The following is a 15731-nucleotide window of genomic DNA, read 5'->3' on the forward strand; positions in this document are numbered from 1 at the left end:
ACGGTGACGCCTGTAAGGTTCGTCTTGACCGTGCCTGGACCCATAAGTTCGCCAGTTGTTCCGGCGAGTCATTTTTCGAGGGCCATTTCTTCTTTGGCAGGGGATACAAAATTATTATCCCGGAGGAAGGTCAGGCCGTTTGTTGCCCTCCACCGGGCTGCGTCGGCGTGTACATGCGGCACTTGGAGTACGGGCTCCGGTTTCCGCTGAATGAGTATGTTATGGCCATCATTAGGGCCATGAACGTCGCCGTGGCCCAACTGCACCCGTTGGCCGTTAGGACCATAGTCGGCTTTGTCTGGCTCTGTCAGTTCAAGGGAGAGGCTCCAACGGTAAATTTATTCCGTCGGCTTCACCACCTCAAGCCGTCGTTCTCTGGTCGCGTGGGATGGTATAGTGTGCAAATGGAGCCGGGTTACGTCTCCGTTGATAAACTTTCTTCCTGCAAAGGCTGGAAGGATCGGTGGGTGTATGTTGAGGTCTTAGGATGACTATCCATTGCCCGGTCTTTCCAAAGACAAGTTAATTTGCGGTGCGAGACTAAGACGGAGCATGACAGATGGGTTTCTCGGAAAAAGCTTAAGATGGACGCCGGCAAAGTCCCTCTTACGGCGGATGAGAGGTTGGCGATGAGGCTTTTTTAGGCGGACAAGGGGGTGCCTAGAAGATGGATTCCGCCAACGCAGATCATTCTTCAGGATGAGCCGCTCTGCCATGTCGGCCTCATACCGGCCCTAGCGCAGGGTGAGTGGGGTCGGTGTGAGGCCCATCTCTGCTCTCGACGTTTCTGTTGAACTTCTATTAATTTCTTCTACTTAACCCTTGCCTTGTTTCCTTTGCAGACCATTTCGGACCGGACCTGTCTGAGGATATCCTTCGGAGAATGGGGCTGAACAAGGATAAGACCGTTGCTAATTTGCACCCTAAGGCTTTAGCCCATGACCGCAGAACGCCGCCGAGTGATCTCATGGAGCAACAGCTAAAGGGCTTGAAAATGGAGGAGGCCCAGGCGAAGGTTGTTGGCAGCATGGCGCGTCGGACGCGGAAAACAAAGTCTTTGGCGGCGACAGCGTCGACACCGGTTGCACCTCCCATCCCCCCCCCCTAAGAAGGAGACGGTGGAGATCGTTGATATTACTGGTGGGGGGGACTCTGATGCAGAAGAATCTCCCCTTGTCCGTAAGAGGAAGGAGACAGCCTCTACCGCTGGCAAGGAAACGCGTCCTCCGGCCAAGAAGGCCAAGCATGGTACGAATCTATCATGTGGCTCAAATTTAGCCGGTTCATTAGGTGCTCCTGATGACAGGCTCTCTGGTATGTCAATGCGTGTTGGCACTGATGCTTTCATTACTTTTTGTAGATCAGCCGCTGTCGGCCGTCGCTCTTATTGGGCAGCAAGTGGAGGGGATCCCCATGCAGGCTGGTGATCAAGACGTCACCGCTGACTCTTCATCCCAGAAGGCTTCCCTCTCCCAGTTGCAGGCTGGTGATCAAAGCGTCACCATTTTCTCTTCATCCCAGAAGGCTTCCCTCTCCCAGCTGCAGGCTGGTGATCAAAATATCACCACTGTCTCTTCATCCCAGAAGGCTTCCGTCTCCCAGCTGCAGGCTGGTGATAAAAATGTCCCCACGGTCTCTTCATCCCAGAAGGCTTCCGTCTCCCAGCTTATAGTGGAGGGCATGAAGCTGATCCAGGAGCTGGCGAGGTGGAACGAGCTGACCGGTGCTCGCATCACAGAGCAGGAGAAAGCCGTGGCTCAATCTGTCCTTGAGCGTAATGCCATTAAGCAGGTAGCCGTGTCGGCGAAGCTGGATCTCCTCGATGAGCAGAGGCTTAGGGGAGATGCTGAGAAGGCGCTCTTGGCTGAGAGAAAACTTAGGGAGGACGCTGAAAAGGAGGTCCTTGCTGAGAGAGCCAAGGCCGAGGCTGCGGCGGCCGAAGCTGCTAAGCTGCTGGAGAAGTGTAAACTTGTTCAGAGGCACGCCGACCTTTATCTCCAGCAGAGGAACGAATCCAGGGACCTGTTTCAGGCCCAGGGGGAGGTGATTCGGAGCAAAGAGGCCATCATTAGACAAAAGGAGGAGGACATTGAGATGCTCCAAACCGTCATGCTCCCTAACATGTGCGCCCAATTCCGGATCTCGCCAAGAAGTCGCCGGGGAAGTGATTGGGGAGCTCTTCCCTCTTGATGGTTCCTTTCCGTGGGGCAAATTTGACGAGCAGCTTGACGATAAGCTCGAAGCTAAGGAGAAGGTCGTGGCGGAGAAGGCCAAGGAGGCGGTGAGGGCGAAGATAGAGAAGGAGGCAGCCGCGGAGAAAGCAGCTTTTGCTGAGAAGGCCAAGGCGGCCAAGGAGGAAGCCGAGAGAATGAGGGCAGCTGATGCTGTCGAGGCTAAGGCTGAGGCTGCTGAAGATGAGGCTGCTAGGAAAACTGCTGGGTTGCCCATCGAAGAGGATGCGGCTACCGCTGCTGATGGCAAGCAAAGCAACAGGCATAGGGAGACGGGCGGTTGTCACCGAGGCTCACCCGGCGTCTCGGATAAAATTGTTCGGGAGCCAATTATTAAGCCCTTCCTTCCTGCCATCTTTTTGGCGCTCCAAATGACATATTTGTAACTTTTTGCTTTTCTTTCCTTGTATTTTGTACAACTTTGGTAGGTTGTGTTTTGGCTTATCCCTATGGGGACGGCCGTCGTCTGTATTCTCTTCACCTGTAACCTGTTATCATTTTTAATAAGAGTTCGTGTCTTTTGCCTTCGGCATGGCCGAGGTCTTTACCTTGTTTCTTTTCCTTGCGCTAATAGTTGAGTGTCTCAACTGTACTTAGTGTTTTCACTTTGCCTCTGGCTTGGCCGAGGTCTTTTCTCGTTTTTGTCTGAATTGTCCTCTTACGTTATTAATTGAGCGTCTCTTTTTGTTTCCGCCTCGGCTTGGCCGAGGCAGTTTAGAGTGCGTATCTCAACTGTGTTTAACGCTTCTAAGGCATTTTGATTGTTTTTGCGAGTATCAACTGCGCTGGCCGCGATTGTCGCGGTGTCTGCTTTCTGAGGGTGATTGTCGCTCTTGTCGGTATGACAGTGTGAGCCGGCGTCTGTTTCTTGATAATGAATGCCGCTCTTGTCGGTATGACAGTGTGAGCCGACGTCTACCTCTTTATAGCGTCTAACGTGGCGTCTACCACTTGGAGTGACTGCGACGGCGTCACACCTCTGGGGGTGACTGCCGTTACGTCTACTACTTGGGGTGACTGCGACGGCGCTATATTTCTTGATGGAGACTGCCGCTCTTGTCGGTATGACAGTGTGAGCCGGCGTCTGTTTCTTGATAATGAATGCCGCTCTTTGTCGGTATGACAGTGTGAGCCGGCGTCTACCTCTTGATAGCGTCTAACGTGGCGTCTACCACTTGGAGTGACTGCGACGGCGTCACACCTCTGGGGGTGACTGCCGTTACGTCTACTACTTGGGGTGACTGCGACGGCGCTATATTTCTTGATGGAGACTGTCGCTCTTGTCGGTATGACAGTGTGAGCCGGCGTCTGCTTCTTCATAGAGACTGCCGCTCTTGTCGGTATGACAGTGTGAGCCGGCGTCTTCTTCTTCATAGAGCGCCGCTCTTGTCGGTATGACAGTGTGAGCCGGCGTCTTCTTCTTCATAGTGACTGCCGCTCTTGTCGGTATGACAGTGTGAGCCGGCGTCTTCTTCTTCATAGTGACTGCCGCTCTTGTCGGTATGACAGTGTGAGCCGACGTCTTCTTCTTCATAGTGACTGCCGCTCTTGTCGGTATGACAGTGTGAGCCGGCGTCTGCTTCTTCATAGAGACTGCCGCTCTTGTCGGTATGACAGTGTGAGCCGGCGTCTGCTTCTTCATAGAGACTGCCGCTCTTGTCGGTATGACAGTGTGAGCCGGCGTCTTCTTCCTGTTAGTGACTATGGGGAAAATGAACATAGTTGGTTGATTTTTCATTAGATATAAACATGCGTTGGGGTGCCCACAACTGTTTTGGACACCTCCGCCGCTATACAAGGCCCTACCGAGATTACCAGTGTCCTAATGCCTCATTTAAGGCGTACCTTCCCCGTCAGCCGTCAGTTGCATCCATGAGGTCGCTCTCCTGTTGTAAGGATGGGCTTTTCCCCTTCTCTGACTGCTTTGCCACTTTGAGGGATTGCATTTTGCATCCTCTGGCAGATATCTGGACGTTGACCACCTCGTCCCTCTCGTCCTTGGAGACGAGCTTATGTGCTTCCCCCCGGTCTGAGACATACATAAGTGTCAGGGCCCGGATGGACATCACCGCGTCGGCCTCGCTCAGAGTGACTCGGCCTATGAGAACGTTGTAGGCGGACGAGCCGTCGATGACCACGAACTCAGCTAGGACATTCTTAGCCGCATTTCCCTCGCCGAGCATCACCGGCAGTCTGATTGAACCCAGGGGTACCAGGCCAGCCCCGGAGAAGTTGTACAGTGGATTGGTGCAGGGGCTCAAGTCCTTGATTTTCAGGCCGAGGCTGAGGAAGCACTCCCTGAACATGATGTTCGTGTAGGCGCCTGTGTCAATCAGGCACCTCTTCACCAGGTGGTTGGATATGTCCAAGTTGACTACAAGTGGGTCATTTGTGAGGGGCGATGACTCCTCGTAGTCCTTCCTTCCAATAGTCATATCGGGAATGTTGGAAGCGGGGATCGTTGTGTTGGGCACAAAGTTGATGGCCCGACGATGGCTCGTTCGGGTGTCGTTTGTGCCCATGAGCTGACCCACCGTTCTCGTTACCCCCGATGACTACATGGATCACTCCTATCCGTTGAAAAACGGATTTCTTATCAGAACCGCTGGCGTCAGTTTTTTGGCCTTTGGCAACATACTAGCCGAGGCTCCCCTTCCGGATCAGCTCTTCAATGACATTCTTCAGATGCCGGCAGTTGTCAGTGAGGTGACCGTTGTGGCCGTGGTACTCACAGTACTGGCTCGTGTCACCGTCCCCCTTTGGCTTGGGGGGCCTTTCCCATGTCTCGCCCTCCTTTTTGCTCAGGGCGAAGACCTCGGCGGCAGATACGACCAGAGGGGTTTTATCATGGTAATGCCTTTGGTAAAATGTTCCCGAACTCCCCCCGGCGCCCGTCGAGTCCTGCTTCCTGGCAGATCTGTCAGACCGTGACCTATTATTGTCGCGGCGTCTCTCATCGGACCGTGACCCGTTATTGTCACGGTGTCTTTCATCCGGGTTGTTATCCCGGCGGTTCTTCTTTTCTGAGGGCTCGGCCTCGCTGGGGCCTACCCAGGTCTTGTGATAGTCTTCTACCTTGATGGCTTGGTCGGCCATCTTCCTAGCGGCATCTAGGCCCAAACCTCCGTATTTGATGAGCTCGTCTTTTAAGTCTCCATTTGGGAGGCCTTTCATCGATCTGAAGCCGCCGATTCGGGATTAATCTCCCGAATCTGCTGAACCTTGCCGTCGAACCTCTTCACATAGCTTCGTAGAGACTCGCCTTCTTCCTGTTTGATAGTTAGGAGGTCCGACGTCTCCACGGCCCTCCTCTTGTTGCAAGAGTACTGGGCTACGAAGGCGTCCTTTAGGTCGGCGAAACAGTATACCGAACCGTCGGGAAGCCCCTTGTACCAATTTTGAGCCATCCCATGCAAAGTTGTTGGGAAGACTCGGCACCAGACCTCATCGGGCTGCTCCCACACCGACATGTAAGACTCGAAAGCCTCGGCGTGGTCGGTTGGATCACTATCTCCTTTGTATGTGAACGCCGGCAACTTCAGCTTGGTTGGCACGGCGGCGGTTTCAAGGACATAGGCACCGAGGGGGGCTGTCGACCACGTGTCGAATGACACGCGGCGATCGGCTCCTCGCATTCCGGTCCGACTCCTCTCCTCGTAGCGGGAAGGACTCCTTCTCCGACTCGGGCTTCTTTCTCCGACTCTGCCGAGTCGGACTTCTCTGGCTTCTCCGAGGCAGGCCTCGTCGGTCTGCGGCGACGCTGTCCTCTCGTGAGTACGGGGAGGGCTCGGGTCTACCACTAGCACTCCGGGCTCCCGGCGTCTTGGCGGGGTCGGCTTCTCCTAGTGCTCCGTTCAAATTTCTCGGAGTCACGCTTTGGGCCTGGTCTCTGGATGGTTTCCGCCGCTCTTGTCGGCGTGACAGGTGGTGGCGTACTCCCACCAGGTCCGGGAGCATCTTCGGGTTTGCTACGTCGACCACATGTCCCATGATGGTGACTGGTTGGCGGCGTGGCGTGTCGGTATTATTGGCATCCCGAATTCCGGTTGGATTACTCCGCCGGTGGAGGGCTGTACAACTCCAGAATGGTGGAAGGTATCATCTTGGTAGAGTGCGGTTTCGTCGGTCACGACTACCTCTTGTTGTTTCGACATCTTCTTAGCTTTTGGGGTGGGTTTTTGTGTTGTTTTTTTTTTGTTTTTGGGAATGAATGTGACTAGCTTTTAGTGTCTTTTCCCCACAGACGGCGCCAATTGTTCCGGGTGTAATTCCAGAGCAGATATTCGTTACCACTCGTAGCTTGTAGAATGATGTCCTTGCTTCAATCCTTCTTTGATCTTTCCTGAAACGATGAACAAACTGAGGGCTCAGCTTTGGCCGAGCGTACTCACTCCGACGCTCAAGTCAGTAAACTTAGAGAGAAGTTGTTGTAACTTGGCTAAGAGTATATTGTAGAGAGATAAGGAAGATATTACCAGATGAATAGTGATTTTTAGGTTAATTTGTGGATCCTTTCCTCAATGAAGGTTGAGGAGTATTTATAGACTTCCACCTTTTGTCACGTAGTGGCCAAGTGGCCAAGTGGCTAGCAGGTGGAAAGACCGTTCTACCCTCAGCCGATGGACCTATGGCAGGCCGGCCGAGGGGTCTTGGATATGAGTACGCGGATATGTGCCCCGGCTGGCTAGTTACCTGGCCGAGACCCAGGTGACAGGCCGATGGGCTTCATCGGCTAGGCTGTCTAAGTCGTTGACTTTGCTGTGGATATCTTTGACCTTGCTCAAAATGTTGACTTGGTCAGCGGTGCAGAATATGCCCCATCAGTTATGAATGTCGTTTTCGAGCATGCTGGTGCGGAAAGGAAAAACCTATTGTTTAAATGGGTTCATCAAATAAATTGATTAAATGCATTCATATGTGAATGCTTAATGCACAGTTGATTAGGCAGGCAGCTTGGTTCATTAAGAACTTTGTGGTTTCATTAATTATGCACTCAATGTTGAATGACTGTTGCTAAACACTATTCGATTGTTTTTTGGGACCGCTTTTATTTTGTTCGTGGTTCCTTGCACAGTGAGATAGACTCAAATAAGATCTCAGTTGAATTTGGTGATTTGTTGTATGCAGGGGCCATACTATACTATTGTAGTGTAGGAGCTGGCAAAAAAATTGGGAATGAGATAGTGAATGCTCACTATAAGTCATGTTGTTTTGCTGGTATTGATTTCAGCGCCATCAATTGCAAAATTGTGCCTGGTCAGGTATCATCTTATTAACCCGCCCTTTCTTTACTACTTATACTCGGTATACTTTTATCTTGTGTCTCGACCTATGGTGTCCGACCTTTTGCTTACATAACAATCTCGGTCTCTAATGCTTTACGTTGATTGCACGTTGACATAACGGAATTAAAGTAAATAAATGCTGATAATTATAGTAATTGATTGCTTGGGAAGTTAGTAAATTGATTAATTGGTTTAGTTTGTTGACTTAAATCAGAATTATTACTTCTCAATCGGTTGGGATGTTAAAAGATTGCTTAATTGCTTTAATTAGTTGTTTATAGTGGGAATTTTAGTGCTTGATCACTTGGGAACTTAGGAAATTGATCTGTCGGTTTAATTAGTTGATTGACATGGCAAGTGTAGAGCTTGATCACTTGGGAAGTTAGAAGGTCAATTAGTGATTAGTTGTTTTCAGGGGTAATATTACAGAGGTTGATCACTTGGAAAGTTATAAGATGCTTTATGTATTCATGCAAGATAATTCGAAGGTAATTGAATCGTTGGAAGTTGTTAATACATGCAGTTTGATTCATTTCCAGGTCGATTTGTTGTTTGCTGGCGCTTGTGTGGTTTTGTTTATGTGATCTTCAGTTTTATGTGTTGCAGTTATCTACATCATGTTTAATTTGGTTTATTCAATTAAAGGTTAATGCTTGTGAAATCATTTTGAAGCCTGACCAGGTATAATGGAAGACATGTGAGAAATGGAATGAAATCGTTAGGGCCGGAAGACGGATTATTTCTTATTTTGAGGTGGATTTGTAGGGTCGCAAATGAAATGGCTTATCCGAAAAAGACCTTATTCTTTAAGATGAGAATCAATGATCACCAATTAAAGTGGATTATAGTGCTTAGTGGGTTTTATAGTGTTCCCAAATTTTAGATAGAACTATTTTCTGTTCAATTTCAATGGGAGTCACTGTGCTTTCGATCAAATGCTAACATGCTTAAACTCTAACTTTGCTGTCATATATACAATTGGACTATTCTTGCTAAAGTTTTCCATGGGTATGACATAATTTGCAACTTTGATGAACGTGATTTTGGTTTTAAAGGCGATTTTTTTTGGTTTTCTTCTTACACAAACAAAAATACCCCATCGACCCAGTTGGTCGAGTCAAGAAGGATGAATATATATGAGCCTCTACACCAGATCAGCTCATGAGTTGACAGTTTTAGAGACGATGGCTGTATGAATCTATCTCCTGGAAGTGGAAGATAAAATGGGCAGCCTGGTATTCTTTTTACTCTTTTTTTTTTTTTTGTGTGTGTGTGTGTGTGTGTGTGTCTCTCTCTCATAAATGATTCATATTTTGACATATAATGCTTTTTTTAGACTTTTGTTTAATGTTTCTGCTTTCTAAACTTGAAAACTGTAGTCAGAGGATACATCACATGGAGTTGTAGCACCATTTTCAAATAAATACGACCAAGAAGCATCTAAACCTTATGATAAGGTAAACCATACACATGAATGCTTTCCTTGCTTGGGTGCATTATTTTTCTTGTTTAGTGTTAAGGGAGCTACAAGGGTAGTTTTGATGCTGACGAGTTTCAAACACAAGTTATGAGTACCACCTCTCAATGACTTTACTTGGAACCGGTTAAACAGGTCATTTGGGTTGGATCAAATAATTTCAGTGATCCTTGCATTCAAGGTCGGGTTTGGTCATTCAAGGTTGAGTATGCTTCTTGTTATTATCGGTTAATTTTGGTATATGAGTGAGCTAGGGGTCAATAGAGCTCGGCTCGGGTTAGATCGAGTTAATTTTGAGTAAATTAAAGCGAGCACTCCCTCATCTTTCCTTTTCATAATCAGACCTCCACATTTTTAGGGTTCTTTGCTCCATGCCACTCTTTACTCTATAGTTTTCAATTTCTTCATAATAATTTTGACTATCATCATCTTGTTATTCTTGTTTGTTTGACATCTTCTTCAGAGTGTGTTCTTTTCTCGCTCTTATCTCAGTTGTGAAGAGAGAAGGTTGTGTGTTGTACCTTTACTAATTTGTGGACCTAATCCATATCCCTGCTACAGGTTGGCGGCGATTATTTTAAGCTGCCAAGTTTGCACTCTGAGTGGAACATAGGCATTGAGCAACAAGTTGTTGGTGCTTCAGGGTACTTATATTTTCCTTTTCTCTTTTCTTTTTCCTTTATTTTGACAACAATAACATAGTAATAAACTTCATCATGTGTTGACATGATGCTGGTACATTGCCCCAGAATACTACAATGGAGGAATCGTTACCGAAAAGCTTGATCTATATGCTTTCGATATAGTATTGATGTAGTTTATTCCGGAAAAGAGGATTAAGGAACTAGAACAGGACAAGCCCCTTCCCTTTCCTATTTTTAGATTCAATTCAATTGACTGGTAATTATTTACTATATAGTTAGCTTTATATAACTATATAAGTATGTAATGCAAATTAGTGAGAATATATGATAGTGTGAATTATTTACTATGGTTTTGATGCGCTGCTCTGATGAGTTTGTCTATGTATAACTCCGTAAAAGTAAGCCCAGTTAGGTCTACTGACTTTCTCCATTTTTCCCAATTATTATTAATTCGTGTTTTTCTTGCTTCTGATTAGTTCTATTGTTTAATTCTAATTTATGCTCACAAGGGGACAAGTTTTACTTTTTTTAGTCTTTGGGATTGTAGCCAACGGCGTGTAGTCACTTTCTCCATTTTTAGCTTTTTGCATTTGTTGATGATGGATGAATTTAAAGATATCCTTTTTTCTTCCTTACATTAGTAGGCATTATGCAATATGTTTCCAGTATAGTAGTAGTATTTGGTGTATAAGGTTTTTACTTTTTAATTAAACGGACTAATAGAAGCCTGTGCCTCTCTACTTTAATGAAGCACTTGATAGTTGGCATGTTCCGAAGAAGTTTCTTGCGCTCTACCCTTGGCCTCGTTATGAGCTCTAGCCTCTTAATTGACAAGTCAGATATGGTAATGATGAACAAATGTAGGCGCTAGAAGTTTGAAGTTGCTACTGAGGGCTGAATGTATAGCAACCAGTTTTTATGCGAAAAACAATAATATTAACCATCGATGAGCTTCACTATATCGCAGTTGCAGTTCATGGCTGTATATTTCTTTCTTACCTAACTTCTTGAGTGTGGTGTTGTTTTATCAGAAAATGAATGCTATGAGAGGTTGGCCTACTATGGAATGAGTGTGAATCTCGTGAACTATGTCATTGACCATCTGCTTTAAGGCAATGCTACCGTATCTAAGAACTTAAACAATTGGTCAGACTTGCTATATATCATGCCTTTAGTTGGAGCCTTTTTAGCTGATGCTTACTGAGGGTAGCTTTTGGGTTATAGACAATGTCGAGAGGAGGGTGATAGGGAGGAAATCAGGGAAGAGGTAATGAGGAAACATAATAGAGGAAGGGGAAGCAGAGAGGGGACAGGGAGGCATGACATGGAGAGAGTGATAGAAGAATAAAGTAAAGGAGACAACTGTAGTATCAAGAGAAAAAAAAACCAAACCCAACGTTTTAGAGAAACCAAGAGTGTTTTTTGCCTACTGTTCATTATGAATAGTGTCCTCTTTTAGCCACGAAGGCGAAGGGTGTTGTGCTTGTGCCCATGATTAATTAGTACATAGATAATTTTATAGAGTTCTAAGGTTATGCTGTATTAGAAATTAGAAATGGAATCGAGACATTGAATGTGAAAAAAGCTTATTGCTCTTTGTATATAGTCTTTTTGACAAACAATCTTGTAATTGCTCTCTTTTAAATTGGTTTTAGGACTATATATAAAGCATTGTTAGATCCAAATCTATTTAGGATTTAGATTTTCCATGGATTGATTTTCAAACAGAGGAATCTGAACAAATGCATCACCCTTTAGTTATTTTTTTACAGAAGCAAACATTTCATACATTTTATGTAGTAAGAAACTACTGTCATCACACAGATATGGTGTTTTCTTATACTCCCTCTTATTCATAATAACTCTCCCCATTGGAGGTTGGCACGGGAATTAAGGGTGTTTGAATTAAATAAGCTAAAGTATTGTGGTAAGGTGAGATAATTGGAGAGAGGGAATGTATTGACGTATTGTGGGGTATTATTGTGGGGTTAGGTGATTAAAATAAGTATTGTTGTGGAGTGAGTTGATTAAAATAAGATAAAGTATGGTATTGTGGGATATTGTTGTGGGGTGAGGTGATTAAAATAAGTATAACATTTTACTAAATAAGAAAAGGGGGAGAGTTATATGAATAGATGAAAAAAGAAATAGGGAGAGTTATTATGAATAGGAGGGAGTATATACTAATCCAGGATTACTCTATTAGTAACTGTGGTTAACTGCTTAGTTATTGCCTCATATTTTATTGTCATGTAAAATGATTTCCGTCGATGCAAATTTCACTCTCTGTGATGAAGGTGAATGCATAGGAGGTATATTCTAACTTCTTAATGCAGTACAATGTTCAGGCTAATATCCACAACATGTTTGTACATGTTTTTTTTTTTCTTTTTTTCCCCTTTGATTGTTATAGGCTTCTGTTTCTCAAGGAGAGTGTAATTGTGAGTTTGTGACTATCATGTGGTCATGTATCAACTCTATGTCATTGTCCTATATTTGCTTGATGTCAATGTTGACCGGGTGTAAACCTAGGCTATGAGTACCACATCTCAATGACTTTACCAACTAAATACTAGCTCTTGCTATATCGCAATACTCAGTACTACTATATCTTATATATTAAGAAATTAGTGCTTATATTGTTTGTTTATTATCTATCTATCTATAGTTATGTGCTGATTTTTTGTGTTCTCATATCTGGTAGCAGGATATTACTATGAAGATCTTAAATTTTTCTTGGCAAGAATCATGTACTATGTGTGTTCTTTCTGCAAGTGATTCAATAGCAAATGTGCCTCTTCGCCGGCCAAACTGCCTGGAGGGCACTCTTTGTCAAAAAAGCAGGATCCAGGAATCTCAAAGGTTGATATTTTTCATATCTATGGAAATATCTCTCTTCATTGTATTCTATCTCCCAACTATCCAAGAAAAAAACTGAAAGGAAAAGCTATCACTACCTAGGAACTCAATGCCTGCCAGGCATTGTAAAGTTTCATTTTTTCCACCAATCTTTGGTAACTTAAATGAGGTGGTTAAAATTTGATCTGGATTGTTATTTGATTTGATCATGATCTAATTTATGTTATTTTAACGTTGTTAGTGTGTGGCCAGAGTTTAATTTTTGATTTGTTTATTAGGTGGGTACTTTAGGGAATTGGTACAGTGCCTCTAATTTGCTTCTTGATCAAATATTAGGTCACATGTTTTACTTCATCTATCATTTTGTACAAGTTAATAACTTAGTTAACATTTCACTTGTAAGACAAATAAAATTGTTTGTTTACTAGCCTACCAATCATGCTTGTGTTTCCATGATTGTGCCATGTCACAACATTTTACGTATGCTAATGACCATTAACATAAGGCTAAAATATGTGGTCTCCGCTCACTTGTGAAACAGAAAATTAAAATGTTAAATGCATGCTATAATAACATCACCAACAAAATAATCTTTTATAATGTGGTTTAGCCCTATGCTGTGTCAATATATTGCCAATTCCTAACTACACACTCATGTTCATGATTGACCTTCAATTAGTTGCTAAGCCAACGATAAAATTTATCTTGAACAAATTAAACTACAATGAGCAAATAGCACTTTGTGAATAAAAGTAATATCTTGGGGTACTGCGTCCGAAGTGGCGGTACGACTATATGATAAAATGAAAGCAAAGTAACGATCGAATTTACGCATTCCACGTAACAATTGTATAATATATATGTTGGGTTCCTTATGTTGATGATAACATGCCCACTTGATTTGTGTATTCTTAGTTTACCTTTTCAGGATTAATGATGTAATCAAGCTTGGATTAAGAAGTGTTGAAGTTGTTAATCATCCATTGTAATAAGTCAAGTGTCATCTAATGTACAAGCAAGAAAGTAGAGTATATTAGAGTAATAGAAAAATTGATCCAGCATTCGTTGCTTTCACACGCAAACAATTTGTTTGGATTATGCCACAACTCGAGAAACTTGAAGTCCCTTTTATCTTTCAAAAGCTTTCACGTGATTATCATTTTTCAAAGATAAAAATCAGATTTTTATTAAGGAGGTAGTAGTCTTTAAAGAGTGGTTTGAATTATTTCAAAATGTTTCCTCTTTATGCAAATTCAATCCTTTGGTCTTTAAGAAAAGAAGAAATGCTTTTTGCCATATTTGTGTTTACTTGTCATCATGTGACTTGTCTCACATCCTTTGTTTTCTGATTTTGCATGAGCATTTAAGGTTATCCTTCAAACCTTCTTTCTCTTTTCTTACCTTTGCAAAAGACCCCTTTTTGGTGCAAGTGTTGGGTGGTTGCAAATGGTCTTCACATGTGAGGTCTTTGACCCTTCAAAACCCTAGCAACCCCTTCACTCACCTCCTCTATATAAACCGTGTGCCTCCTTCATAAATCCCTAAGACTTTCTGAATTAATTCTTTCATGTTTTGCAAAGTGTTTTTAAAGATTAAAAAATCGTGTCTTTTGCAAAATCCTTTTAAAAGTCTTCAAGTGTCTTTCAGTTTCTACAGTCGTGGCTACTGTTGCTTTTCTATACTAAACTCTCTTGCTTAAAAGTGTTGATCTTGTAAAAGTTGTCCACCTCTATTCTTTGTTAAGAATGTGTTAGTGGAAACTTGATCCTTTACATTTTAAGTGTGTTAGAAGAGTTTAGGACGGAGTAGTCTTTTACTCTTAACAACCGGAGTAGGTTGTGAGTTGGCAATCAGAGTAGATTGCGAGTTAGCTTGTCATAAGAACGGAGTAGTTCTTGCACTAGCTTTGCAACCGGAGTAGGTTGGCGTCTTTTATTACAAGGGTCTTTTAGTTGTCGGAGTAGATCACTAAAGGAAAGTAATAAAATGGTAGATTGGACGTAGGCACTTTAGTATTTGCCGAACCAATTCAAAAACTCGTGTTCATTGTTTATCTCTTTAATTCCGCTGCCTTTTTACTTTGCTTGTTTGTTTTGTTTCGCTCAAACTCAGAAGCAACAGTTCATCATACTGTCGTATTTGGTCTGCAGTAATACTCCACAAACTGAGACAAATAGATACAGTCAGAACGATTGTTGCTTTCATACTTCAGCAAACATTCATCGTGATACTTGTTCAATCTTTCAATATTATTCAAAGTATCATCTAATCTTTTTGTTTACTTAACTTACTTTAATCCAATAAAGTTGAAGTTAAAATTTTTAAAAGAGTACCTAATTCACCCCCTCCCCCTCTTAGGTACTTGAATCCATAAACTCAACAATTGGTATCAGAGCCTCGTGCTCTTGATAGAGGCTAATCCCCTTAGAGTTTGATTCGTGGGTAATGGATTCCGAGAAACACTCCAAGATCCCGGTCTTTACCGGTTCGAATTTTGGATGGTGGAAACTCAAAATGGAACATTACATCAAAAGTATCGATTATCAATGTTGGAACATCATCCAAAATGGACCTCTTGCCATTGAGGAAACCGATATTCTTAACGGTTTCACCAAGACAAAAGAGGAAAGAAATTACAATGAGAACGACTTCAAGCTTGCCGAAAAGAATTCCAAAGCAATGTCGATTCTTCAACGTTGTGTTGGTGAGGGGGAAGTTAGTCGAATCTCCGGGTGTCCTACGGCAAAATCTATTTGGGATTCCCTTGTACTTGCATATGAAGGGACGTCCCAAGTAAGAAAACACCGTATTGACCTTCTCATGCAACAATATGAAATGTTTAGAATGTCAAAAGACGAGTCTTTAAATAGTTTCTCTTCTCGGTTTTCTTGTATTATTAATGAGCTTCAAAGTCTAGGAAGGAATTTCGAGTCCGAGGACATCATTCGAAAAATCCTTCGTAGTCTAACTCCTAAATGGCAACCTAAAGTCACCGCCATAGAGGAAGCCAAAGACTTGTCAACCCTATCTCTTCATGAACTAATGAGATCACTAATGGCTCACGAGTTTAATCTCGATAAGCATTCTAGTGAGTCATCAAAGGGAAAGAGTCTCGCCCTCACATCTTCTCCAAGTGATGAAGAAGATGAGGAGGAAGACGAGTTTGCTATGTTCACAAGGAACTTAGCCGGGTTGGTCAATGGACAAGGTAACAAAAGGTTCACTAATAATTACT

The 15731-nt window shown here is 43.7% G+C and overlaps 1 long non-coding RNA gene across 1 annotated transcript in view; it reads left to right on the forward strand.

Annotated features, from left to right (window-relative positions):
* The window catches only part of LOC141656919 (uncharacterized), a 36865-nt gene extending 23919 nt beyond the window's left edge, over positions 1-12946 (forward strand). The window contains exons 6-8 of the long non-coding RNA XR_012548618.1: positions 7359-7492; positions 9555-9637; positions 12345-12946. This is a non-coding gene — a long non-coding RNA (uncharacterized LOC141656919). The remainder of the gene's footprint in view (positions 1-7358; positions 7493-9554; positions 9638-12344) is intronic.
* The last annotated feature ends 2785 nt before the right edge of the window (positions 12947-15731 follow it).

The sequence above is a fragment of the Silene latifolia genome, chromosome 5 (assembly GCF_048544455.1).
Source record: "Silene latifolia isolate original U9 population chromosome 5, ASM4854445v1, whole genome shotgun sequence".
Classification (NCBI taxonomy): domain Eukaryota; kingdom Viridiplantae; phylum Streptophyta; class Magnoliopsida; order Caryophyllales; family Caryophyllaceae; genus Silene; species Silene latifolia.